Consider the following 27,596-nt stretch of genomic DNA (forward strand, 5'->3'; position numbering starts at 1 on the left):
ATTCGTCCCTGTCGCATGCCAGTGTAGCCCAATGGCATCTGTTCGCTCTGGGAACATGAAGAGCCTCAAACCGATCGTTCATGATGTCTAATGAAGAAGTCTGACCGTCTGGTAGGTGGGCGGCCACGCGGTCTTTTGACATCCCGTGGGATCCAGTCAGTAATAGCTCTAGTCCAGCAGTCCTCTTTAAATCTCATTACGTGACCAGCCCATCTGATTTTTGACACCTTGGCAAACGAAGACAGCATCCCTGATTCTTGATCGTAGACGACGGAGGTCGGAACTCCGGATTCTTTCTCTCATTTGAGTGAAACGTGATACTCCAAGCATAGCTCTTTCTATTCTTCTTTGGGAGACCTGAATGGCGTTCTCATCTTGTTTGCGTAGGGCCCAAGTCTCTGAGGCATATGTTAATGCAGGAAGAACAGTGGAATCAAAGAGATGTGCCCAGAGCCGGAGGTTCTTCGTCCTCTTAGCTATTTCTTCGATGTTCTTGAAGGTGTTCCAAGCCGCTCTCTTTCTCCTGCGTAGCTCGGGTGCCAGGTCATTTGTCATGTTGACTTCTCGACCTAGGTACACATAGCTGTTGCATTCGGAGATGGTCGTTCCGTTGAGAGCGAATGGGGCATCAGGAACGAGGCTGTTTCTCATAAACATTGTCTTCGTAAGATTCAGCTGGCAAGCTATCCGTTGTGTATTCGATATGCCAAAACCAGTAATTACAAATACCATCCATGTTGCTGAAAATTGCATAATCTCTTCAAAATTTTATTATTAGGAAAAAAAATTAATGCCACATATAATCATACAAGGAGACATGATCTTCATCTTTTTATAGGGTAATGTTCTAGATTAGCACTCAGAGAGGAAATAGTATTGCAATTATTTTTGGAAAATGTTATCTATTACAGTCTCCTAATTAGACCTGGCTCTGTGAGGTAGAGTGGGGGTATAAGTACAATTATTCTGAGAAGTTTAAGGATCTACTTTGGCATTATTAGTTAGTGGAATTCACAAGTTCAAATGAGACCACTGTTTGTGGCTTTTCCTTGCATTTCTGGGTGGTGAACTTGTTTTGAGCACTGTTCTCAGAGATCTTAAAGCAAAAAAAATGGAAGAAATGTAACATTTAAGTCTCTAGTCATTAAATTCCTGGAGTTTGCCAAGTGACAGCCTGTCTCTGATATTGGTATGGTCCAAATGTTGGTGGAGTACCACAAATTATGTAAATGCTGCCAACTGACAAATATATACCAATTGAATTTATAAAATTTAAAGATAAGTTTAATAAGCGTCCTGCATCTTGAGTAATACATATCATAACAACTTGGATGAGTAGGTGTGGCATTTATTATTTTTTCCCTAGTGATAAAATTTTTAAGAGATCATGCGATTTTCAGCAACCTGGATAGAACTAGAGGATGATACCAGGCTGATGAAAGAAAGGGATGGATGCAGAATGATCTTTTATATGTGGGACTTAGCAATGTACAGCAAGGTAATAACAAAAGTCCAAAGCAACACAATGGGAGAATTGACCCACACAATTGATTTCAGAGGTGGGATTGAGAGGTGGGGGTGTTGGGGTCCTTGCAAAAGGGAAATGGGTACACTGGTGATGGATGTGGTGTTGGAATTATGTTCATAAGAAATCATTATTAATAGCATTGTAAGCCACACAATTTCAATTAAGAAAATAAAGGATAGAAAGATGGGGCAAAGGACAGGAAGGCTCCCTCTGGGAGAGGTCTCTTAAGTAGGATGCCCAATATTCATATTTGATGTAAAGTTACTGCACATTACCACCACCAACGTACCCAGGATTGTACCGCTGTCTCTGTGTCACTTCTAATTCACCTCGTCCTCCCCCACATCACTTCCCACACCACTGCCGGGTAATTTGAGTTTTGTAACCCAAGGGCAAAGGTTGCTTGTTTGATATTGTCTTGTCCACCCTCTTCTCTTATTTCTCTATATACCAGAGATTAATGAGATCATCTAGTGTCTATCTTTTTCCTTCTGACCTATTTTGCTTAAAGTGATGCCTCCAGTTCTACCCAAGTTGTAACAAACTGTAAGCTTTTATCTTTCTTAAAATTGCATTATGTATATATACTACAACTTCTTTATCTTATGTTGGATATAAATAACACTGTTATGTTGGTTATAAATAACATTTGAATTATTCCCATATCTTGGCTAGTTTTTATACTTAGTGTTTCAAGAAACATAGGTGTGCGCAAAAGTTTTTTAATCAGTGTTTTATGTGATGGAACTACATGCCAAGATGGGTCATATAAAAGCTCAATTCTTACTTGGGAGAAAATTCTATACTGGTTTTACTTGGAGACTAAGTTAGTTAACATCCTTACCAACAGTGAATGAGGGTTCCATTTTCCTTATTTATTCCAGTACCATGGTCTTTTTATTACTATAGTTTTATGGTGAAAAGTCAGCATAGTATAATTTAAAGCAATATCTCCTATGTTCTTTTTTCTCAGAATTAACTTTGGCTGGTGTTGTTGTCCACTGTCCTCCCGTTGTTCGTCGATTTGGTCAAGCAGGCCCAGTAACGTCTCCATCGTGAGACTTGTTGTTACTGTGTTTGGCATATCGAATACATCACGGGTAGTTTGCCAGTCTTTGTCGTGTGGGTGACATACTCTCGGTAGCTTGCCGGGCTCTCCGAGGGGGGCAGAGGAATCGAACCCAGCTCTGCTGGGCTGGCTGCATGCAAGGCAAACGCCTTAACGCTGGGCTATCTGACCCTTGAACTTTGGCTATTTGGAGAAATTTATGATTCCATACAAATTTTGGTACAGTTTATACAAGTTCACTTCTTGAGTAATATAATTTGAATTTTAATGGGAATTGTATTTACTCAGCAAAACACTCTGGGTGGGATGGTCATTTTGATAATATTCATTCTTCCAATCCATAACCACAAAAAATTTCAATTTCCTGCTATCTTTTTCTATTTCTTTCCTATTTCTTTCAAAAATGACCTGTTTATAATGTATACGTATTTCACCTCTTTTGATAAGTTGATGCCAAGGTTTTTGGTTTTTTTGGAACACCGTTTTATTTATTTATTGTTTAAATTGAATCACTGTGAGATACATATGGACTCTATTTTCAATGGGTGTTTTTTCTCTCTTTTTTTCTCCTTTCTTTTCTATTTGTTGTTTGCATATAAAAATTCAGTAGAGAATCAGAGTGATAGTACAGTGTGTTCGGTGCTGGCATTGTACATGGCCAACCTGGGTTCAATTCCTGGTACTCCACAAGGTACCCTGAGCCCAGCAGGAGTGATCCCTGGGCCAGAATCAGTTGTAAGCTCTGAATATTGTTGGGTATGGTCCTAAATCAAAAATAACCTTCTAAAATGCAATATGTATTTAGTTTTGTGTGGCTTGCTACTTTGCTGAATTGGCTTATTGTATCTATAAGATTATAATGGAGTCTTTATGGTCTCCCATGCAGTATCATGCCATCTGCAGATAGTGAGAGTTTGATTCTTCTTCCAATTTGATTGTCTTTGATTTCGTTTTTTCATGTCTGATTATTGTGAAGAGGACTTCCAAAACTATATTGAATAATAATGGAGGAAATAGACATTTTTATCTGTGTATGCTCCAAGAGAGAAGGCCTTCATCTTATTTTTTCTTTGCCATTGAGTATAATATAAGCTGTGGATTTGTTGTATATAACTTCTTATCATCTTGAGAAATGTTTTTATCACTACTTTATTGAAGAATTTTAATCAAGAATGATTGTTATATCTTGTCAAATGCTTTCTTGGCATCTATTGATATGCTCATCATCATATGGTTTTTATCTTTCCCTTTATTGACTTAGTGTTTTATACTATTTGTTTTGCATATATTGAACCATTATTTTAAACTCTAGAATGAGTCCTATTTTATCATTGTGATATATTATTTGGATTTGATTCCCTAAGATTTTGTTGAATATAATTGTATCTGTGAACATCAGGGATATTGGCCTGAAAATTTCTTTTTTTTTTTTTTTTGCTTTTTGGGTCATACTCGGCATTGCACAGGGATTACTCCTGGCTCTGCACTCAGGAATCACTCCTGGCAGTGCTCACGGGACCATATGGGATGCTGGGAATTGAACCTGGGTCAGTCCACGTGCAAGGCAAACGCCCAATCCGCTGTGCTATCCCTCCAGCCCCTGAAATTTTCTTTTCTAGTAATATCTCTGTCTACTTTTAATTATCAGTGTAATTTTGGTTTCATAAAAACTGTTAGGTATGATTTACATTTATTTATATGGGATTTCTTGGATTCTTGGGAGTTCCTGAAGAGGGAGAGTGAATCCTTGGCCTTTTCTTCACAGTAAGAGATCTGTGTGTAATTCATTGATTGATTTATTTTTTGATTTGGGGGCCATACCTGGTGATGCTCAGGGGTAACTCTGGCTCTGTACTCAGGAATCATTCCTGATGGTGTTCAGGGGAGCATATGGTATGCTGAGGATTCAATCCTGGTAGGCAGCACGCAAGGCCAACACTTGGAAGTTTCATCCACACAACATGCGCAAAGCCATCTTTTGGGGGAAGATTGACATGCTGGGTAGAGCTAAGGAACTATTTAAGTGCCAGGGACCTAATTCAGAGTTTCCACATGAAAAGCATGTACTCCAGCCCATCAAGCTATCTCCCTGATCCAAACAGCCTTTAACCAGTTTTAATTTCTGAAGTCTAGAAGCATGGCTTACATGGCAGGGAAAGATACCCTACAGGTTCAAGAACAGGTGAGAGAGACTTTGGGCAGGGGAAAACTGGAATTCCAGGTATTTACAGTATAATAGGTTAGAAAATAGAATCTATGTGGGCTGATTCTGAACCTGTAATATACTCACTCAACAGGGCAAGGGAAGTGCCTACATCAATCCTTGTTGTGTGTTGGAGGCCCAGGGCAGGGGCCATGTTGCGGGAGCAATAAGGAGAGCTAACCAGATAGAGCTCAGGGGTAACTCATGGCGGTTCACTCAGGGATTACTCCTGGCAGTGCTCGGGGACCCTAGGGGGTGCCGAGGATGGAATTCTCCTGGGCTGAATGCTCCCCCATTTGTCTCCCAGTCTCTTCTCTTTTGGAGTTTCATGTAGTATACACAGATAGGTAGAATCCAGTACTGGTATGCAGATGATTCATGTTTTGCTCTTTTTCCATTTCAATAAGCACAGGAGATTGAAAATTAGAGGAATTCTCATTTGTACCTGTAATTTAACAAAGCTTCCTTCAGTTATTAGTAATAACTTCTATTTATGCATGCATTGGGTAAATTCTGTCCTTGCACCAATTTCTTTATCTTCACCATACCCTTAAGAGGTAGATGTCATTTTCTACATTGCAGAGATGAGAATACAGGGCTCAGGGAGGGGAAGTATGACTAAGATCATAATGCTACTAACAATTCCAGGATTTGAGCTCAAGTTTAACCAATAGAGTTAAGAAGGATACAGTGCTCTTTAACCATTGGATTTGAGGAAAAGGTAACAATATGAAAAACACTGGCTTTTTCTTGTTTGTAGACTTGTGGGTTCCTGGAAGCATCTTCATCAGGGAATAGGATGAATCTGGATGCAGGAAGAAAACCACCAGTTAATTTTCCTGTACCCCTCTGTTCATTACTTGCCCTTGGCACCAGAATTTTCTCTGGGCTTATGCCTTTCAGAAGAAGAAGCTGCACAGCTGAAGCCAAGTACACATTGCTTTTGCGATGTGGAAATAAGCCAACTAATGAGGGGAAGAAATTTCTTCTATTTGATTTGCTGCCAAACCAGATCAAGACATACATAAAATTTAAGTCTTTGATTTCCTTTATTTTCATTTCCACCTTATATTTTGCTTTCCCATGAATAGCCTCTCATTCCATTAACTATTATCTTTGATTGAATTATGAAACTGGAAGAATTTGTAGAACTAGCCAGAATAAATGGTTCCTGCTAATCCTGTGGTTAAAAGGTCAAATTAACAAAACATTTGGGTGTGAAGTGTCCAGGGCCAATTTCATTATTACTCCTATTTATAAAGCCCGGGTGAGAAAAATTATATTAAAACCTTGAATGATTTTCCTCTTTCGCTGTCTCCAGCCTGCTCTACATCTACTGCTTAAATCCAACTCTGTTAAGACTGTCAGCTACCTCTCTGAACCATCTCATCTGGATACATTATTTCTTATTTAGTCTCACAGAAGTTCTTAGCAAGTATGCAAACAAATGAGGTTTAAGGCTGCCAAAAAGCATTCCCAGGGCATATTTTATAATGTTGCTTCTGACTTACAAAGTGCAGGGATGCATGCATATGCTTGATTGGAAGATATCTGTATATGTATCATGAAGCATTGCTATAAAGAGATAAAGAGTTAAAGACATTTGTAAGGTAGATTGAAAAATTGTTCAAATGCCAAAAGGCAGGAGATAATGGCTATTCTATTGGAGCAAAGACCAAATTAACCTTATTGCCTGTTGACTGCATATTCTATTTAGACCCTGCAGTAAATGAGATGAAATCCCTCTAATTTGGTGATGTCCATTTTCTCAGTCTATAGATTGAAGTGCTGATCTTTGCTCAAAGCACCTCATATACGTCATCTCCTTCAGTCATTTTTTGCTATCTGTATGCTCAGCTTTCGCTTGTCCCAGCTAAGTTGATTCATTACATGAACCATGAAAAAGTACATTACAGACTAGTTAAATTTACATCCTATATTGTGCTGACACAATTGAAGAATGGAAGGATCTCCCTATGAGGTACAACTCTGTTCTTTTGAAGAGTTTAGAGTTGACTCAAGCAGCTTTGCAACAGAGGTTTTATGGCAGAACCTCAAAAAAATGAGAGCGTATGTACAGAATTCATAGATAACTAGTAAGGCTGAATAGTGACTGTGTTTCCCCACCAGGGAGTAGAGAGAATAAAATTGATAAAGTGAATAAGACTCTGAAGTCTGTGACAGGTAAAAATTCCGAACTAAATACTGAGGGGGTGAAAAGGACCATTATATGTACATTTTCCAGGATTAAATCTATCAAGACTCTACTTTCTTAGAAGAGAAGTGTTGGAATATAGCTCTAAACATTTTAGGCTTAACATTGGTTTGTCCTTTCTTCCTGGTCACAGGGAACTTAGGTGCATTGGGTTACGCCCATCATAATGTTCCCGAGACACTCCCATTCCTCAGTGTTTATTGGAATATAGCTCTAAACATTTTAGTTTAACATTGGTATGTCCTCTCTGCCTTGCCACAGGGAACTTAGATTTATTGGGTTACACCCATCACAGTGCTCCCAAGGCATTCCCATCCCTCTGTGTTTATCTGTAACCTCTTCTTTGTGCTCTGCTTCCCCAACTGGTCAATCACTTTTATCCCCAAATCAGACTGAATTGTAAGGTCAGATCCTTCTAGGACACTGGATTTTTATTTGTAACTGCAATATTGCTTTTCTCTTTTCCTTATGTCCTTTGCAAAGTTACTTTAGAGCAATGTCCTTTTTGTATAAATACAGGAAGACAGTTGATGCTATGCTATGTAATATGGGAGTTAATTGACCCCCAAATATTTACTCCTGGGCATCCATATTTACTTGACTTAAGCCTCAGTAGCACTCTAAGAGCAGGGTCCTGATGAGGGACTGGATGGACCCAGGGTAAGCTGTGAGCTCCCCTGGAATCAAAACGGGCCAGGCCAAGTGCTATAATACTTAACCATAAGTTAAGAGGATGGTCATAGACAAATTCTTTCATGATCCAAAGAGTAACAACGATTCCTCCGCCCCTCTCGGAGAGCCTGGCAAGCTACCGAGAGTATTCGATATGCCAGACACAGTAACAACAAAGTCTCCAATGGAGACGTTACTGGGCCCGCCCGAGCAAATCAATGAACAACGGGAGGGCCTTTACCTTTACCTTTTAGGACCCTGCTGGGGTTAGGAAAGACTAATCTGGCCTGAGCACTATAGTCTGAGATCTATCGTGAGATGTCCCTAGGAGAGCCACCCTATAAGCTTAATGTATCTCTTACTATGTCCATACAAAATGATTAATATTATTAAGAAGTAGAATTAAGATGAATGTTTAAATGGTTGTTGGACTAAGGAAAGGAGAAACGTACCCATAGACAGTATTTCACCCTTATGCAGGTCATCTTGCTGGATGAGAATTTGTCCTATTAGAAGCTTCCCCTGAAAGAGGGACTTTACATTTTTTGATTGTATGAATTGCTACCCCAATCCCTCATGATTTGGGGATATAACTAAGGCTGTAAGAGTGGGAAAAAGGAGAATCAAGAACTGACAATAGAAGAATCGAGGAGAATGGAGGAGGATTGGAGGAGAACTGAGACGAGATTGGAGTAACCTGCAACTGATCACCTATCGGTTTGGCCCTTGTTTCCCCCTTCATCAGTCCATTGCCATCAGTCATCCCAGGTGGGGGAAGCGGCCTGAGACCACTAAACACTGCTGGTGAGAGAACGCCAGGCTTAGTATTAATTTTTTTTGAAAACATAGAGAAGGAATGGTGTGAGTTTGTAGATGTGTACTTGGGGCTGTTTTTCTTCATTCCTTTTGCTTTCTAGCAGTGGATTTGTTAAAAAAAACACCAAAGGGGAAAAAAAAAACAAAGAAAGATGGCTTCTTTTTTAGTATTCAAGCAACTTTCTGCAGCTGCTATGCTCTATGAGAGAACACATTTGTCTGCAAGTCCGGACCTCTGAGTTTTCTTTTTCTTGTATTCACCTTCTAGGTCCTAAAGGACTTTTTATAGTCCTGTGTTTGAAGCATTCCTGATGGGTTGATGATGGAGCTCTCTCTCGCTGGGGCTCTTTCCTGAACTCCAGTCTTATATAACAATTATTAACTCCAGGAATTCTCTGTCCTGGACAATAGTCATCAGCCATGTAGTCAATTTTTTAGTAGTTTCTAACGACTTAATTCTGAGTTCTCTTGACTCTTCTCAACATGGTGGGCAAACTGATTCTGTTAGAAAATAAATCAAATGAGTCCAGGTCTCAACCTCCCACGTTGTTCATAGTCTGAGACAACGTTCTTACTGTGATATATACAGTTCTCCCACATCCCTCTGCTTTCTACTCCTTCTGTTCTTCCCCTTGTGCGCTGGGATTTTCAGTTTTCATACAGCATGGAAAGCTTGTTTCTCCCCGTTTTGATTTATTTTTTCTGATGCCATTCCAAGCCTGCTCGAATTGGGACTGGGCCTCCTCCACCCAGATCCCCCATTTTCCAGTAGCTAGGCAGTCACACCCACAAACTGCCTCTGGTGCCATGAAATCCCATCAATGGCCAAGACCCAGAGACTATAAAACAAAGCTCCTGTAAGAGAGTGACACAGAGTCTCCTGCCTGCATGCCAGGCTGTCTTCACCAAGGCCCCTTGGAAGGGGCACGCAGGTTTATTTTCCCGCCCTGCTCCAAGCAGAGCCCTGGAGCTGAAGATCTCCAGAACCCAGCCATAGCCATGCTCAAGGCCTCTCTCCACATGCTCAAACGGGTCTCACGCATGAAGGAACCGACAGAGGAACCCAGGTGCCTGGGTCCTGAGGCTGAGATCTCCAAGTCTGCTTGGATTGGGACTGGGCCTCCTCCACCCAGATCCCCCATTTTCCAGTAGCTAGGCAGTTACACCCACAAACTGCCCCCGATTCCATGAAATCCCATCAACCAAGACACAGAGACTATAAAACAAAGCTCCCGGTAGCACGTGGCTATGACCACTTATAGTCTAGTTCTCCTTCTCGGAGACCCCGGCAAGCTATGGAGAGGATCCTGCCCACACGGCAGAGCCCGGCAAGCTCCTGTGGCATATTCAATATGCTAAAAACAGTAACAATGATGTGTCTCATTCCCCTGACCCTGAAAGAGCCTCCAATGCGGCACCGTTGGAAAGGACGAGTAAGGATAGGCTGCTAAAATTTTAGGACTAGGATGAATGCAGACATTACTGGTGCCCACACGAGCAAATAGATGAATAACAGGATGACAGTGATACAGTGATGCAATTCCTTTCAAAGACTCAGTGTGGTTCACTCTGCACTCAAAAATCCATCTCAGTGAGAAGTATCCTCAGTTAAAATCTGTCAAATGACTGGACAGTTTAAATTTCTCAGGGTAAGGTTATTCTGACTAATATTTCCCTTAATTTGCTATACTTTGAAATAGCTCAGACTTCCCAGCACCTTTGTCCATATCAAATCTGATGTTGATATTCACTTATCATGTTCTAGGTCCTGCATTCACAATCCATGTTCCAGCTTCTGTTCCCTTTTAATGAATCCTTCAACCCCTTGGGAAGCAGGTGCTACCATTCTGATACTGGGGGAAAGGGACTTACTGCATAATGGGTTGCTCCACGGCTCCCTCTTGATCTCTTCCTACATAAACTTTTAGGCTTTAAACCTTGTTTTCTCTGCACACTGGCCTTGACTTAGAGGGACTGAGGTTTGTCCTCTTAGTCTGACCCTCCAACACTTGTAGGCAATTTGAAGTCCCAGAGGATCTTGGAGAAACTGACCTCCCCAGAAGGCAGCAGAGACTTTTTCAGCAGAGACCCTAGACATAGCCAGGGTTGGAACATTTAATCTGAAAATGATTTGAGGCAGGTAGTGTAAGAACTTTTCAGTATTTCTTGAGTTGATAATCAGATTGGAGTGAATTTATTGTCCTACTCTAAGAACAACCAAGAAGCATCTCAGCAGGAAGAGGCATTGTGGTGCTGTGCATCAAACACCATGGAGGACAAAATGTTTCCTAAAATCTTTGTCAGACAGAGACAAGGATTTTGTGTTTCTCATTTCTCTCATGTGGATCAGATTTTCAGAGCTTCTTTGCCAAGGAGTTGGAACTGGGTTTGGGATGAGGGTAGGAAACAACGACAAAGAAGTGTCCCCTTTATCAGCATGTAGGTGGAAATGGTGATAGAGGGATCCCCCTATCATACAAAACTTGCTAAAAAAAGCCTCACTAAGACCCCTCTTTTTGGGGGATGTGCCCACACCCAGTGATCCTGACTGAGGATGTAATGAGGGAGAGGACTTTGAGGTCTACAAGGAGACTAGGGTGGTCATCAAGGCCATCCTCAGGAATTACTCCTGGGGGTGTTTGAAGCAACATATGTGGTGCCAGGGACTGAACCTGGACTGGCTGTATGCAAGGAAAACAACTTTTCTGCTGTACTCTCCAACCTCCAAGACCCTTTGTGTGATAACCCTAAGGCCAAGATCTGACATGGTTCCCATCTGAAACATACTGTGTGCAGTGGCTAAAGTGCCCCTATTTGGCTTGGTCCAGACCTTGTAAATTTCCAGACAAAAGGTGTGGTGGCACATGTGTGGGACTCGAGTGTTCGGTGGCTGAGCTGCTTCCCTAGGCCGCACAATGGATGAAGGAAGGGTGAAGGACAGGTGACAAATGGAGGAACAGGAACAGGGCTCCAGGCTGGTCAGTAGTTGGTTTATTTCTCTCTCCTCCACAGCATAGTCCGATCTCTCCCCTTAAAGCACAATCGTACTTGTAGGTTTGGTTGTAGTCCTGGTCATCACAGTTCCATCACCCTAGACTCCTTGTAGACCTCAAAGTCCTCTCCCTAATTACATCCTCTTCCTCGTCTTGACATATTCTCATAGTCCTTTACTTTCAGTCATTGTCATCTTCTGGTTCTTCCTTCTAGTCCTTGCAGATCTCAAAGTCCCAAAGTCTCAGTTCTACTCTAGTCTTCAACGTATAGTCCTAGAATCTGATCTTCAGCGTCTAGTCCCCAATGTCTTGTCCTGATTTTCTCATTCTCCAACGTCTACAACGTCTCATCTTCAGCATCTTCAACATCTCCTCCTCAACATCTAGTTTCTTCTTAGCCCTTACAGCATAGTTATATAGAAATCATGAACGATAGGGATACAGAGGTGGGGTTGAACATTAGCATAACAATAAAGAGAGGTAAAGTCACTACTACAGGGGATTAACTCAAGGAAAAAATCTCATTTGAGGAGATTACTCCAAATTACTAGGAGATCAGCTCAAGGGCAGCATTCTATCCAGGATATATTACTTTCTCCTTTCCTCAGCTAGTAATCCATTTAAACAGTCATGGTAAATTTATTTCTTGTAATGTTTCTAGCAATGTCATTTTGTATGAACACAGTAAGAGATATATTAAGCTTAAAGGTTGGCTCTTCCTGGGTACATCTCGCTATATATTCTAGACCATAGTCCTCAGGCAAGGTTAGTCTTTCCTAACCCCGGCAGGGTCCTAATCCAGTTGTTACTCTTTGGATCATGAAAGAATTTGTCTATGACCGTGCTCTTAACTTATAGTTAAGTATTATGGAGCTTGGTCTGGCCCATTTCAATACCAGGGGAGCTCACAGCTTGCCCTGGGTCCATCCAGTCCCTCGTCAGGACCCTACACTTAGAGTGCTAGGAACTAAGGGCAACTGAGGCTTAAGTCAAGTAAATATGGATGCCCAGGAGTAAATATTATTTTGGAATCAAATAACTCCCATATTACATAGCATAGCATCAACTGTCTTCCTTTATCTATACAAAAAGGACATTGCTGCCCTCATCCCTCCCAGGTACCCGCCAGTATACATGGCCCCTTCCGGATTGCCTGTCTAAGTAACCCCTAGAGCGGCCAGTTTTTAATCCTTGAACTTTGGGGGACGCGAACTGAGGCACACAGCTCAGACCCAAAGCTGTGGCGTCCCGGACCTCCTTTCCCTTCATCCCATCCAGGTACTCTCCTGATATCCATGGCCCCTTCCAGAGTCATGGCTGCTAATGCAGGCGCTAGTTTTTCTTCTCCTCCATATGCCTTAAGAACCATAAGTTACCCTCCTAGGTGGAACTTTCAGTGGATTAGTTTAGCCACCAGAACCATATTAACCAATAATTAATGAATTAATTAAGCCCACCTCAATTATCATTGCACCAATAGCAGAATAGCAACAGTGAGTGTGAAGGGATAAACCACAAGCCCACAATGGTAAATCAATGCAGAAGCCCATCAAGCTTACTTATTGAAGAGGCTAGCCCAGAAGATCCCAAAAGTAATGAAGTGCTAGGCAACCTCTCTGACAGGGAATTTACAAGGGAGCTACTGAGGATGCATAGGGAGCTAAAAGAAGCAATCAAAAGCACTGTCAATAAAATACAAGAGAATGTGCAAGTGGAAATGCGGAAAATGCCAACAAAATTGCAAATGGAAATGTCAGACCTGAAAAACCTGGTAGGCAAATTGAAAAACTCAGTGGAAGGCCTCAGCAACAAAATAACAGCTGCTGAGGACAGAATCAGTGAGCTTGAAGATGAAGTCCAGAGACTCTCCAGAAGAGAGCAGAAAATGGAAAAGAGATTCACAATCTGGGAACAGATGGCAAGAGAAGATTGTGATGAAGCCAAGAGCTGTATCATAAGAATTATTGGAGTCCCAGAGGGACAGGAAGAAAACCCCGATGAAGAAGAAATTGTCAAAGACATCATTGCTACGTTTCCAGAACTGAAGAAAATATGTGACCACATTCAGGAGGCCTGAAGGGTACCAGCTAGAAGAAATATGAATAAAAATACCCCAAGACACATCCTGATCAAAATGACCAAAACCTTAGATAGAGACAAAATTCTGAAAGCAGAAAGATCAAAGAAAGAAATTGCCTATAAAGGAGCATCCTAAAGATTCATAGCCGATTGGTCTGATGAAACCCTCACGACCCGAAAACAGTGGTGGGTTATAGTGAAAAAAACTCAATGAAATAAATGCCTTACCAAAATACCCAGCTAGACTCTCATTAATAACAGAAGGAACAACATACAGTTTCACAGACAAACAACAGTTCAGGAACTTCATAGACTCAAAAGCACGGTTACAAGAACAACTAAATGGGCTACTCTAAGACAAGACAAGCCAGGCCCCTCTAATACACCAAGTCTCAGCAGAAAATGGGATAAAACCCCATAACAATAATCTCTCTCAATGTCAATGGGATAAACACATCAATGAAAAGACACAGAGTGGCAGGATGGATTAGAAAATTGAACCTAACATTCTGCTGCCTGCAAGAAACACATCTCAACAGTCAGAGCAAACACAAGCTCAAAGTCAAAGGCTGGAAAACAATCCTATAGGCAAACAACTCCCATAAAAAACTGGGGTAACCATCCTGGTATCAGATCACATTGATTTCAGACTGAGAAGGTCACAAGAGACAGTGAAGTTCATTTCTTATTGATCAAAGGATCTGTACAACAGAAAGAACTTATAAATAATACTAAATGTATATACACCTAATGAGGAACCAGCAAAGTACTTAAAACAACTACTCAGAGACTTGAAGGAAGACATCGAGAGCAACACAATACTAGTGGGAGACTTAAACCCTGCTTTATCTCTTGATAGATCAACCAGACTCAAGCTTAGCAAGGACACACTTCATCTGAGGGAAGAAATGGAACAAAGGGGCTTGATAGATATATTTAGGACACCTCATCCTCAAAAAGCTGAATATGCATTCTTCTCAAGTGTGCACAGAAGATTCTCCAAGATAGATCACATGCTGAGCCACAAAACATACCTCCATAAAATTAAGAAAATAGAGACTGTATCAACAATCGTCTCAAACCACAATGCTCTGAAATTAGAAGTAAATCACACACACACACACACACACACACACACACACACACACACAGAAAATTAATTTAAACACCTGGAAATTAAATAGCTCACTATTGGACAACAAGTAGCTTAGAAAGGAAATCAAAGAGGAAATCAAAAGATTCCTGGAAACAAACAAAAATGAAGACACGAGTTACCAAAACTTATGGGACACAGCAAAAGCTGTGTTAAGAGGAAAGTTTATAGCTCTACAAGCATTCCTCAGGAAGGAGGAGCGAGCCCACATAAGTAACCTAAGCTCATAGCTTAAGAGTTTGGTGAATGACCAACAAAGGATCCCAATCTGAATAGGAGAAAGGAAATAATCAAACTCAGAATTGAAATGAACAATTTGGAAACCCAAAAAGCAATCCGAAAGATCAATGAAACCAAGAGCTGTTTCTTCGAGAAAATAAACAAGATCGATAAGTCTCTAGCAAGACTCACAAAGAAAGGGAGACAGAAAACCCTAATAAACCGAATCAGAAATGAAAAGGGGGTCATTACAACAGAAACTACAGAAATTCAAAATCTTCAGAGAGTACTTTGAGAAGCTTTATGCCACGAAACATGAAAACCTTGAGGAAATGGATAAACTTCTAGATTCTTATAGTATCCCAAGGCTGAACCATGAAGACCTGGAATACCTGAACAGACCTATCACCATCAAGGAAACTGAAATGGTAATAAAAAGTCTCCCCAAGCACAAAAGTACTGGCCTAGATGAATTCATTAATGAATTCTTCCAAATCTTTAAAGAGTACTTACTCCCAATCCTCTTTAAGCTTTTCCATGAAATTGAAGTATCAAAAACACTTCCGAATAGTTTCTATGAAGCAAATATGACCCTGATACCAAAAGCAGACAGAGAAACCACAAAGAAAGAGAATTACAGGTTGATATCCCTGATGAACACAGAAACAAAAATCCTCAACAAACTATTAGCAAATAGAATCCAATGACTCATCAAAAAGATCATATACCATGACCAAGTAGGATTCATCCCAGGGATGCAAGGATGGTTTAACATTTGGAAATTGATCAACATAATCCATCATATCAACAAAAGAAAAGATAAAAGCCATATGATCATATCAATAGATGCAGAGAAAGCATTTGACAAGATCCAGCACCTGTTTATGATTAAAACTCTCAGCAAAATAGGCATTGAAGGAACTTTCCTCAATATAGTCAAAGCCATCTACCACAAGCCCACACAAGTATCATTCTCAATGGGTAAAAACTAAAAGCCTTCCCTCTAAGATCGGACACAAGACAAGGTTGCTTGCTTTCGCCATTCCTATTCAATATAGTACTAGAAGTCCTTGCCACTGCAGTTAGGCAAGATAAAAGTATCAAGGACATACAGACAGGATAGGAAGAGGTCAAGCTATCACTATTTGCAGATGATATGATAATATACTTAGAAAATCCTAAATACTCTACAGAAGAGCTCCTAAAAATAATAGGTCGGTTTAATAAAGTGTCTGGCTGAAACTGGAAGAAACCTGAATACCCAAGAACAGATGACTGGTTAAAGAAACTTTGGTACATCTACACAATGGAGTACTATGTAGCTGTTAGAAAAGATGAAGTCATGAAATTTACATACAAGTGGTACAATATGGAAAGTATCATGCTAAGCGAAAATGAGTCAGAAAGAGAGGGATAGACATAGAAAGATTGCATTCATCTGGGGGATATAAAGTAACAAAGTATGAGATTAATACCCAAGAATAGCTGAGATCAGCACCAGGAGGATTACTCCATAACTTAGAGGCCAGCCGGGTATCCTAGAGGAAAGGGCAGTTCAGATAGAGAAGGGAGCACCAAATAAAGGGTGTTTGGAGGATCCTCCCAGGAGGGGAGATGCATGTCGAAAGTAGACTATGGACTGAACATGTTTGCCACTCAATGCCTCTTTTGCAGACCACAACACCCAAAAGGAGAGAGAGAACACAGGGGATTGCCCTGCCACAGAGGCAGGGGGGGATGGGGGATGGGGGTGGGGGGATATTATCCATGGTGGTGGAAAATGGGCACTGGTGGAGGAATGGGTATCTGATCATTGTATAATCGAAACCCAAGCACAAAAAATTGTAAATCTACAACTGTAAAAAAAAAAAAAGAAAGAAACAAAAAAAAATTAAAAAAAAAAGTGTCTGGCTACAAAATCAAACCCAAAAGTCCATGGCTTTCTTATAAACAAATAATGAAAGAGAAGAGACATTAAAAAACAATCCTGTTCACAGTAGTACCTTAGAAAATTAAGTACCTTGGAATCTGCTTAACTGAAGAGGTGAAGGACCTATACAAGGAAAATTACAAAACACGACTTCAAGAAATAAAAGAGGACACCATGAAATGGAGACACATACCCTGCTCATGGATAGGGAGGATTAACATTATCAAAATGGCAAAACTGCCCAAATAGCTAAAGCTGGTCTTTAGAAAACTCAGAGCCAAGATGTAAAACTTAGGAGTTTGCACATATATATGTGAATTAATTTGGACCTTATATGTTGCTAATGATGATCAGTATCTTTCTCATTCTAGGACAATTTGAATTTTCCAACCCAGAAGTAAAGTTACTTCAATGTCAAGAGACTGACATGATCTTGGAAATTAGTTTTTTTAGAGCACAATGTATGGTTTACCAAAGTATATAAACCTATGACTTGCTCCCTGTACAAGGATATGACAAATACTTCCCTGTCCTAGGTTGCATTTCCTAGAAAGACAGTTCAAACCAAGGTTTTTAAAGCACAGAATCCATTATGCAATGTCCTTGCATAAAGGAGTTCGCAAGAGCAAGAAAGGGTCTGGAAGTTCTCAAAGATAAAATCTTGATCAGACTCCACAGGAATTCTGCAACTTGAATAGCACCAGCTGTAGCCCACTGAGGCAGGGGCCTATTTCCTGCATTAGTCAGTCTTTGTTGTTGATGGAAGAGGATCACCATTCAGTGTGGAGAAAAGTCTGTAAGTGTTAGCTGAGAGATGGGGTCAGAGAGATAGCCCAGAGTGAAGGCACTTGCCTTGCATAGGGCTGTGGCAGAGACAATGGCTCAAATCTCTGCCCCACATAAGGCTGAGCACCACCAGGTGTAGTACCTGGGCACAGAGTCGAGTGTGCCCAACACTCAGAAAAAGGTATTAGCAGGGACCAGCATGATGTTACAGTGGATGGGGCATATGCCTTACTGGTTTGATGCCCAGTATCCCATATGGTCCTGAGCCCACCAGGAGGGATCCCTGAGCACAGAGCTAGGAGTAAGCCCTGAGCACCCTGGGTATGGCCCAACTATCTCCCCCCCCCGCCACAATGTAACACTGTAACATGTCCTCTCGTTGTTTATGGATTTGCTCTAGCGGGCATTGTGCATAACGTCTCCATTGTGAGACTTGTTGCTACTGTTTTTGGCATATCGAATATGCCATGGGGAACTTTCCAGACTCTGCCATGCAGGTGGGATACTCTTGGTAGCTTGCTGGGCTCTCTGAGAGGAATGGAGGAATTGAACCGGGGTCGGCCACGTGCAAGGCAAACGCCCTACCTGCTGTGCTATCGCCCCCCCCACACACACACACCAAAAGAAAAAAGAAAAGAAAAGGTGAAAAGAGAGAAAAAGTATTAGCAGAGGGAGAGGTGAATGACTGGAGGACTGGAATTCTCACCACAGTTGTGAAAGTCATCAAGTCAGACTAACAGAATGAATAAATAAAGCAAAGGGCAAAGGAAAAATCTCTGCTTATCTCACAGCTCAGACAACACTGTTCTCACTTTCACACTGAATGCTCTCTTCGTCTGAATTAAAGTAGCTTTGTCCTTCACCCACCCTAAAATTCAGTACCATTTTTGTTATTCCTAAGAGTTTTTCAGGGTGAGAAAGGGGAATGTTTTTTGCCCCATGGGTTCTGCTGGGCACTGAATTCCACAGTGGTGTTTGCTCTGAAGCCTCACTTGGCTCAGCAGAGCAGGGGTCCATGGCCAACCATGGGGATCTGGGCTTTCCTGAAACCCAACCTTGGCTTGAGGTCTCCTGGAGGATCCTGGTGGACCTCTTAATACTTCCATGAGACTTTTAGTCCATTTCCATGGAAAGAAAGTCCCATGAACTTTCCTTCCACGCAGAAAAGAGCTGTAGGGCCCTGATGCCTTCCCAAGCATTGTCTAGCCCGGCTTTCTCTCCAGATGTTTTCCTTATAAAACCCTCTGGTTTCATCTTGGCAGCTTTACCCTGGATGCCTCCTCTTATATTTTTTTAGCAGGGAGCTGGGGGGGTGGGGGTGGGAGAGAAGCACACCTGGTAGTGCTTGAGGGATCCTTCTAGTTCAATGTTCAAAGGTCACCCCAAGTGGTACTCGGGGAAAACATGTAATTCTGAGTATAGAATCTGGATATCACACTAGCACTTTTGAGCTATACCCCAGTCCTGGCCCTCCTTATTTTAGGGTCCTTTAATTGGTGTTTATTACATTTGAAGTCCACCCAGGAGGCTAGAGAGGCCAGAATCAGGAAACAGAATCTTCTTCATACCAATATTGATATTTCTTGTTCCAGTTCTGTGCAGATTTGATTACTGTAGCTTTGTAGTAAAGTCTGGGAATAAAGTGTTTTCCATCTTTTTTATTTTTTTCAATTATTTATTTTTCAGGATTGTTTTGACTACTCAGGAAATTTTATGGTTTCACACAAATTTTAGAAATATTTGTGGGGGCCAGTGACATAGTTCAGTCGGTCATGCACTTGCTCTGCATGTGACCGACCTGGGTTCAATTGTGACACTCCATATGGGTTCCCCAAGCATTGCAAGTAGTGATCCCTGAATGAAGAGTCGGGAGTAAGTCCTGAGCACTGCCAACTGCAGTCCACAAACGAACAAACAAATAAGCAAACAAGAAGTATTTGTTATAGGTCCCTGAAAAATGCCTTTGGAGTTTTGATGGGAATTGCATTGTATCTTTAAGTTACTTTGGTTAAGATGGTCATTTTTCTTTATTAGTGAGACACCATGAGGTACAGTTGTAGACTTACAAATTTTTGTGCTTGGGTTTCAATTATACAATAACCAAATACTCATCCCTCCACCAGTGCCCATTTCCCACCACCACGGATCCCTGTATCCCTCCCACCCCCCATTCCACCCTCCCACCCTGCCTCTGTGGCAGGGTATTCCCTTTTGTTCTCTCTCTCTTATTGGGTGTTGTGGTTTGCAAAAGAGGCATTGGGTGGCAATCACGTTTGGTCTATATTCTACTTTCAGCATGCTTCTCCCATCCTGGGAGGATCCTCCCAACACCTTTTATTTGGTGCTCCCTTCTCTATCTGAGCTCCCTTTTCCTTTAGCATGTGTGGCTGGCCTCCAAGCCATGGAGTAAAATTCCTGGTATGAATCTCGGCCATTCTTGGGTGTTAGTCTCCTATTTTGTTACTTTATGTTCCCCAGATGAATGCAATAAGATGGTCATTTTAACAATGCTCATTCTTTCAATCCATGAACAAGGACTATCTTTCCATTTCGTTGTGCTTTTTATTCCTTTTCAGAAGTCATTTATAATTTTTACTAAATATATCTTATCTCCTTTAGTGAGTTCCTAGATAAGAAAGCAGCAGATTTCCATACATTGATTTTGTTAATTAGAGTGTTCTAGTCCAGTGATTCTCAATACTTAAACTTGCTTACTAAATATATAAAGACTTATATATACTGCCCGGGACTTCTGGCTGGACCTTTCTGGAGTTGTCCCAGGGTGCTGTTATTCTTGCATATGTTGGTATAGCATTGTCCTCCAGTTGTTCATCAACTTGCTCGAGCGGGCCCAGTAAGGTCTCCATTTTGAACAGAGGTCCAGTCTGGTAGAATCCCAACGTGACTTCACTCAAATGGGCCTAAACCAGAAATGACATATGTTGGTATGTGCCATGTTATTTAGTACAACTCAGGAGAACTCAGGAGTGGTTCTCTAGTTGATTACTTGATCTCTAAAAATAGGCTTTTGCTCTACTGTTGGATAAGCCCTTTCTTTATACATTCCTAACGACTCATGGGCTATTCTCAGGGAAACCACAACATTAGTTGTGCCCTTCTCAAGGGATATTGTTTCTGGTGTGGGGTTTGTGAAACACTTTGGTCAGAAAGCCTCTGTATGCTTTGATACTCTGCTCTTTAAATTCAAGCTAAGCCAGCAACACTTTAGTCTTTAAAAATTTTCAAATATATATTTAAAATTAAGACCATGATTAGCAAAGCTGTTCATAATTGAGTTTCAGGCACACAATGGTCCAACTCCAATCCCACCACCAGTGTGACCTTCCTTCTAATGATCAGAGGTTTCCTCACCCCAACATTTGGTCTCTAGTATGGCTTTAGAATTGGAATCTCCATGCCTCTGCTCATGAACTATGTGACCTTGGATAAAATATTCTCTTCCCAAGGGCTTCTGGTTTCCTGTCCATTCAATGGGAGTAGATGTGTGAATGGACTCAGTGTGAATTGGTTATCAGCCCTAGTGTTTGCCATAGAGATTCATTCCACAGTGCTATTTGTCTTTCCTTTTGCTGAGAGGGATAGGAAGATAGTGCTTAGAGAGGGAGGCTTCTTCTAAGAAGCTGTTTTATGAATGGTCACTGTTCCTTGGTCTAAGAGTTTGCTGATGAAGGTCCCTGGAGGGTGGCTGGAAGGGACCATTGCAAACAGCTTCTCCAGTTTTGGGGATAGGGAGTGAATTTCTCAGCTGGATATGACTTTGCCTGTGATGGCTGATCCAGGAAAATCAGCGGCTGCTGAATATTGAAGTAAAGAGCTACATTAGTTTCAGTCTCACAGATGACAATTTACTCTGACTAATATCTTGCCACTCACTATTTCTTAAGGTCTTTTTTAAACCTGAAAAGCAGTTCTTCTGCTCCTTTTCTCACCCAGACCCAGTTTTTAGCAGGGTAATGGGATTTATGATTTTGTTTACATCAGTCTCTGTGGCCATCTACCATAAAAGATCAGTTGCTTGGCAACTTGGCATTGTGGTGTTGCAATGGAGGCTGAAATTTTTTGTTTCTCTGAAGCGAGGCTTAAAGAATAATGAAAACTTCTGCTAATACTTACCGTTAAAGCTTTTATTTTCAAGGTCAACCAAATAATTTTTTTTCCAGAAGAGGCTAATGCACTTTTCTTCAAGTCATGCACCGTAAAATGTTTCTCCAAGATTAACCTGTCTCTGAGAGGAGGGCAACTGGCTTTAGATATTTTATTCTCTCCCTGCTGTTGCAAAATTAGGTTTGAGCAACTTTGGGACCATCATAATGGAGTGTCTCTCTGTGGTGGTATTTTCTGGAGTCATTAGCAAATGTCACACCCCCATCCCCCCTCCTTTTTAATGAGCTTCTATACACTCTGAATCACTTCTCATCTTAGAAACCAGTTTTGTTTGGTTTGCAGTTGGTTTACCACGATCCCTTTGATGATGGGGTCAGTGTCAGCAGCAGCCTGCAGGGCACAGAACAGTACCCCAATTTCCCTCTGAGGTTCCTATTGACTCTAAGTATTTCTATGAATGATCAAAAGACCTGTTTTAAAACATGAAAATGCCCTTTCCCGACCTATTTCTCAATATAGATACACATGAAGGGGAGAAGTTGACTCACAGATATGTATGGACATGGCCCACACTAGAAATACAGAGACCATAGCTACAATCTGGAAGGAGATGACGTAGTTTACTGAACTCTTGCCACGTGCTTTATATAGTCGCTCCCATGATTCTTACAACCTCACTTAGCACAGATAATTGGCTGGGTGGCTAGTCACGGAAACTCTAGCCATTGAGATGGACCAGCCATCCAGCTTCCTTGCACCAGGGCCTCCACTAAGTCCTCTCCGCCATTCTTTTCTTTTCTTTTCTTTTCTTTTCTTTTCTTTTCTTTCCTTTCCTTTCCTTTCCTTTCCTTTTCTTTTCTTTTCTTTTCTTTTCTTTATTTCCTCTTATCTTTTTAAAAAAATTTTATTGAATCACTGTGAGATAGTTACAAGTTTTCATGTTTGGATTACAATCACACAGTGATCAAACACCCATCCCTCCACCAGTGCACATTCCCCACCACCAATATCCCCAGTATACCCCCATTTTCCCACCCTCCCACTCCCTCTATGGAAGACATTATTCCCCATAATCTCTCTCTGCTTTTGGGCATTATGGTTTGCAATACAGACACCAAGAAGTCATCATGTTTGGTCCTTTACTTTCTGCACACATCTCCCATCCCGACCAATTCCTCCAGCCATCATTTTCTTAGTGATCCCTTCTCTATTCCATCTCCCTTCTCTCCTTTGCTCATGAGGCAGGCTTCGAGCTAAGGAGGCACACCACGTGCAACCAAAGCTGAACCGTTCTGGGCACCCTCTGTTCACTCAAGTTTCTTGTGGTGAATGAGTCCTGACTGTCCTGGATACAGACCACTTCCCACAGTGGGTCAAGTTTGAGCCTAAAACTTTTAGTGCATTTATTTTAGGTGGATTTATACTTAATTGGGACTAATTTGAAGTCCTCTAAGTCAGTGGTTCTCAACTGAAAGCCCTCTGGTACCTTGTGGATCTCCAGGATATTTCAAGGAGGCCACAGCATGAGACAAGGGATCCACAGGAAGTCAATGATGTTGGAAGTGGGTCGCAGCCAGGAATATGTTGGAAAACACTGTTGTAGGCTATGAATTTGAATGTAAGTGAGAATCACCTGCAGGCTGTGTGACAGGGCAGATTACTGAACCTCACCCACAAAAAGTCTGATTTTATAGGCCAGGGCAGGTGTCCAGCAATTTATATTTTTATGTACTACCCAAAGGGCATTGGCAAAATTGGACTCCATGGTGAGCAGAACTGCTTTCCATGTAATAGCCTGCCCCCTACTTTAAAATTTGTAAGCATCACAGTTTCAAGCACCAAATTTCATATGAATTTAGTAAATGTTTGATGAGACATTTTATGATGCCCAACTTTCTTTTCACTTCTTTTCAAAAGCTTGCCAAGTATGAAGTTTTTGACTGTTTATAATTTATATCCATTATTTTATATTGTGAAGTGGTTTATAATTTGCATGTATTGTATTAGTTTTCCCCATTGAATATGGTTTTACCCTTTACACAAGTAAAGATGATGACTAAGATGTTTCCTTAATTGTGTAAATGGTAGGATATAGACTATGAATCAGACCCTTGAATGCTAGGTTCTTGGTTTGCTCATCTTACCATGTTATTTCCCTTCAGAAGGGTTGTTTCAATGCTTTTGATATACACACTCTCTAAGGAAGACAGAGGAATCCATATGAAAAAAGGACTATTAAAAATTGAGATTCAAATCTTAAATTTTAAACATAAGTCAGCAATTCTCAATTTATTAAGTGGAGACCATAATATTTCTTATAAATTTGTGTAGAGGGTTTGTCTAATACTGAGTGTTATTAGTCATAGTAATAGTAAAAGAAGATAATAGAAATTTATTCAATAGTAAGGTTACTGCTTATGCAGTTTCTAGATATTTCATAGACAAAGACAAATGTTTATAATTTTTTCAGAATTCTGAAATGATTATACAATCTTTGAAAAATCATTTTGATGCCATTACATCCTTTTTTTTGGATGCCATTACATCTTTCTTTTGGAATAGTCCTGAGTTTGGAACCTGAAAGTCTTCGACCGTAGGTCGTTTTGTTTCTTCCTTTGACTCAAATGAAAACTTTTAAAGTGTTTTTTCAGAACTCGTTTGTGTAACTCATGTGTAAGTATGTTACCATGTAATCCGGGATTACTAGAGAAAAATTAATGATAGTGTCTATGTATCTAACACGTAGGATGTACCAATCACAATGAGGATATAAGACATGAAGATCCCAGGGATTTGAGTGTGCCATGAAGCGTTTTGTGTCTGAATTCAAGAAGCTGCATTGCATATCCTGCACTGCATGAGCTCCATTTGTGGGCTCCTTCTAAGTGGGTTCTTCCTGGCAACTGGCTTACATTATGTAAGGCATCATCTGTTCTGCTTATACCAGGATTTACCACTAGAATTGTGTTTGCCTCTGCTGCATCCTGACACAGAACATAGTGTGAAGGAATTGAAAGTGGTTTATGAGAGAGCTTTTATTTAGACGCCCATTTTTAAATGCCCAGGGAAGTGGTAGGGTTTGCAAACACACTGTGCTGTACCCAGCAGCTGTCTGTTTGCTTTTTTCACTGTGCAGCCTGTCATCGAGGTTGGCGACAGATAGTCAGCTGGGCTGCTCTTTCCACAACTGTTTTGTGATTTTTTGTGGTGACATTGTGAGCAATCTCAGCACAGTAAGATTTATTGTACATCAGCAGCACCTTGTGCCCCTTGACGTTGTGGATTGAGCTGCTGGAAGCCACTGGGAAGAATGTGTTTTGTCTTCTTGTTGATCCCTTTACTGATGTTGGGCATCAAGATCTGGCCCTTGGATCTTCAGCACACACTGTTGCCAGCACCTCTGGGCTTCCACCATTTGCACTTATTCTTGACATAGAGGTGAGACTGGTGCCTAATGGACTTCTTGGTCCCCTTTTTGACAAGCTTGGACTTCATGGGGCTCTGAGGGTGACCATTGTGCCTTCTAGTGGGAGATGGTGACCACGTCTATAGGCAGTGCTAAGGAAGAGAGGGGAAGTTTTTATTCCATTTTAAATTACTGACAGCACTCAAAGACTTTTAAACTCACCCTCCTTATATCTATCTCTATTACTGAGATTGAAACTAGACCACATCAAAACCAACAGCTCTTCGGTTGCCTTCCTCTTGTGTGCATAATTGATAAATATTTGGGAAGCAGAACCTAGAGATCAGGGCTAGAGCACAGCTGAGAGGTAACCAATAATCCAAGCAATTGGAATTGACCCATGTTCGGGAACTGCTTCCCAGAGGTTGAGCTAGTGTCTGCCAGGTACAAAGCAAGTGCTTTGCCCACCCGCTATCTCTCCAATAGGCCTCTTTTTTTTATGCAGCAACCTATAAAATCGTCAGAAGAGCAGTTTCTCATTCCCAGTTCCTGGTGAAAGAAGGCAATTGGAAAGTCAGCTGGAAGTAGCTACATTTTCCAAATATAGAAACACAGACTTCAGGGTAGACTTAAGGAGGTCTGAAAAAAAAAAACCCTTCTAAATGGGCAGCTAATAAGTTTTCTGGCTGGAAGACTCTGACCTGATTCTGAAATGTGTTTCCCTTTCATTGTTTTCTGCTGTCCTACCTAGGAAGCCTAGGTCTTGGGAACTTTTTCTGTTAGGATTGGGTTCTTGAGAGAGAAGTCTTGTGGAGAGTCTACAGCCTTCCACCTGTCACCACCCAGAGTCTGGAGGTTTTTCTCAGATATAGTAGGTCCTGGAGGATGCTTAAGAACCCCCGTGAATAGCCCCTTTATATTGACTTAACAGGGATTCATATGCACATCTTTGAGGTTCAAGCAGTACTGATGAAGAAATACTGATTCAGCTTGAGGGATAAAGAAAGGGAAGGAAAAGGTTAAGTGAAGATACTAACAGCAGAGGGTATGGTGTCGCCAACAGGTCAACCTTGTACTTGTGGGACAAGTGAATCAGCAGCCTGGTGCCTTCAGGCTTCCTGAAATCCCAAAATTGCTGCTGTGCCTTTGGCCAGACCCCAACAACTTGGGACCAAGTTTACCAAGAAATTAAATGGCAAAAATTTAGGTATGTGGGAGCCACACCCACAAACCACCTCCGGCTCAGTTATACAAGCTTATTTATTGACCTTATTTCAGAGACCCATAAATCTCAAAAGAGATCAAAAGACACAGTTAGGACCTGTAGTGCAGAGGTAGGCAGGAACCCATGACTGAGATCCAGGCCTGCTTGGATTGGGATTGGGTCTCCTCCCGACAGGTCCCCAGTTTTCCAGTAGCTTGGCAGTCACACCCACAGACTGCCCCTGGTGCCATGTAATCTCATTAACAGCCAAGACTAAAGCTCCCAGAAGAGAGCGCCGCAGAATCTCCTGACCCCACATCAGACTGTCCTCAACGGGGCAACTTGGAGGGGGGTGGGTTGAGTTGCCCGCACTGCCCCAAGCAGGGCCCTGGCAGCTGGAAATACTGATTTTGACCCATGTTCGGGAACTGCTTCCCAGAGGTTGAGCTAGTGTCTGCCAGGTACAAAGCAAGTGCTTTGCCCACCCGCTATCTCTCCAGTAGGCCTCTTTTTTTTGATGCAGCAATCTATAAAATCTTCAGAAGAGCAGTTTCTCATTCCCAGTTCCTGGTGAAAGAAGGCAATTGGAAAGTCGCCATGCTTAAGGCCACTCTCCACAAGCTCCGACAATCTCTCCCAAGAGGGGACTAGTGTCAACCAAGACGGGATGTTCTGGGGGAACAGCGGAACATTGGCAGTAATATTAATTTCTTTAAAGATTTGTATGATGCACTTATTTATTTTAATAAAGACTGAGAAGTTGTGAATAAAAAGAGCACATCTACTGGGTTTGATGCCTGGCACCATAAAAAAATACACACATGCACATATATATTTACATATAACTTAACACACCTATCATCAAAATTCTTTAGTTACAAAATGATTATGCCACCTCACAACTCTACTTATTCCCGGTTCCTTCCATCCACCATGTATTACTCTAGTAATTACCATGATTTCCCAAGTCTAGGACTTATTTTTGTTTCTTGGCTAGTTTGTTTGCTATATTTACCTTGTATTCAGCTTATCAGTGAAATCATTTGATAATGATTTTTTAAGTATTTCACATAGCACGAACACCCCATCTTTCATTCATTTAGTCCCAAATGGCATAGTTCTATCCAATAGTTTTCAGGTGAATATATAAACCGCAGCTTCTTTATCCATTCATCAATCAGTGGGTCACAGTGGGACT

General features: G+C 41.3%; 1 pseudogene; it reads right to left on the bottom strand.

Annotated features, from left to right (window-relative positions):
- Positions 1 to 25,283, bottom strand: part of LOC130034986 (60S ribosomal protein L32-like) — a 120,877-nt pseudogene extending 95,594 nt beyond the window's left edge.
- Positions 25,284 to 27,596: the final 2,313 nt, after the last annotated feature.

Source organism: Sorex fumeus, unplaced genomic scaffold (genome assembly GCF_029834395.1).
Source record: "Sorex fumeus unplaced genomic scaffold, SorFum_2.1 ptg000063l, whole genome shotgun sequence".
In the NCBI taxonomy this organism is placed as follows: Eukaryota; Metazoa; Chordata; class Mammalia; order Eulipotyphla; family Soricidae; genus Sorex; species Sorex fumeus.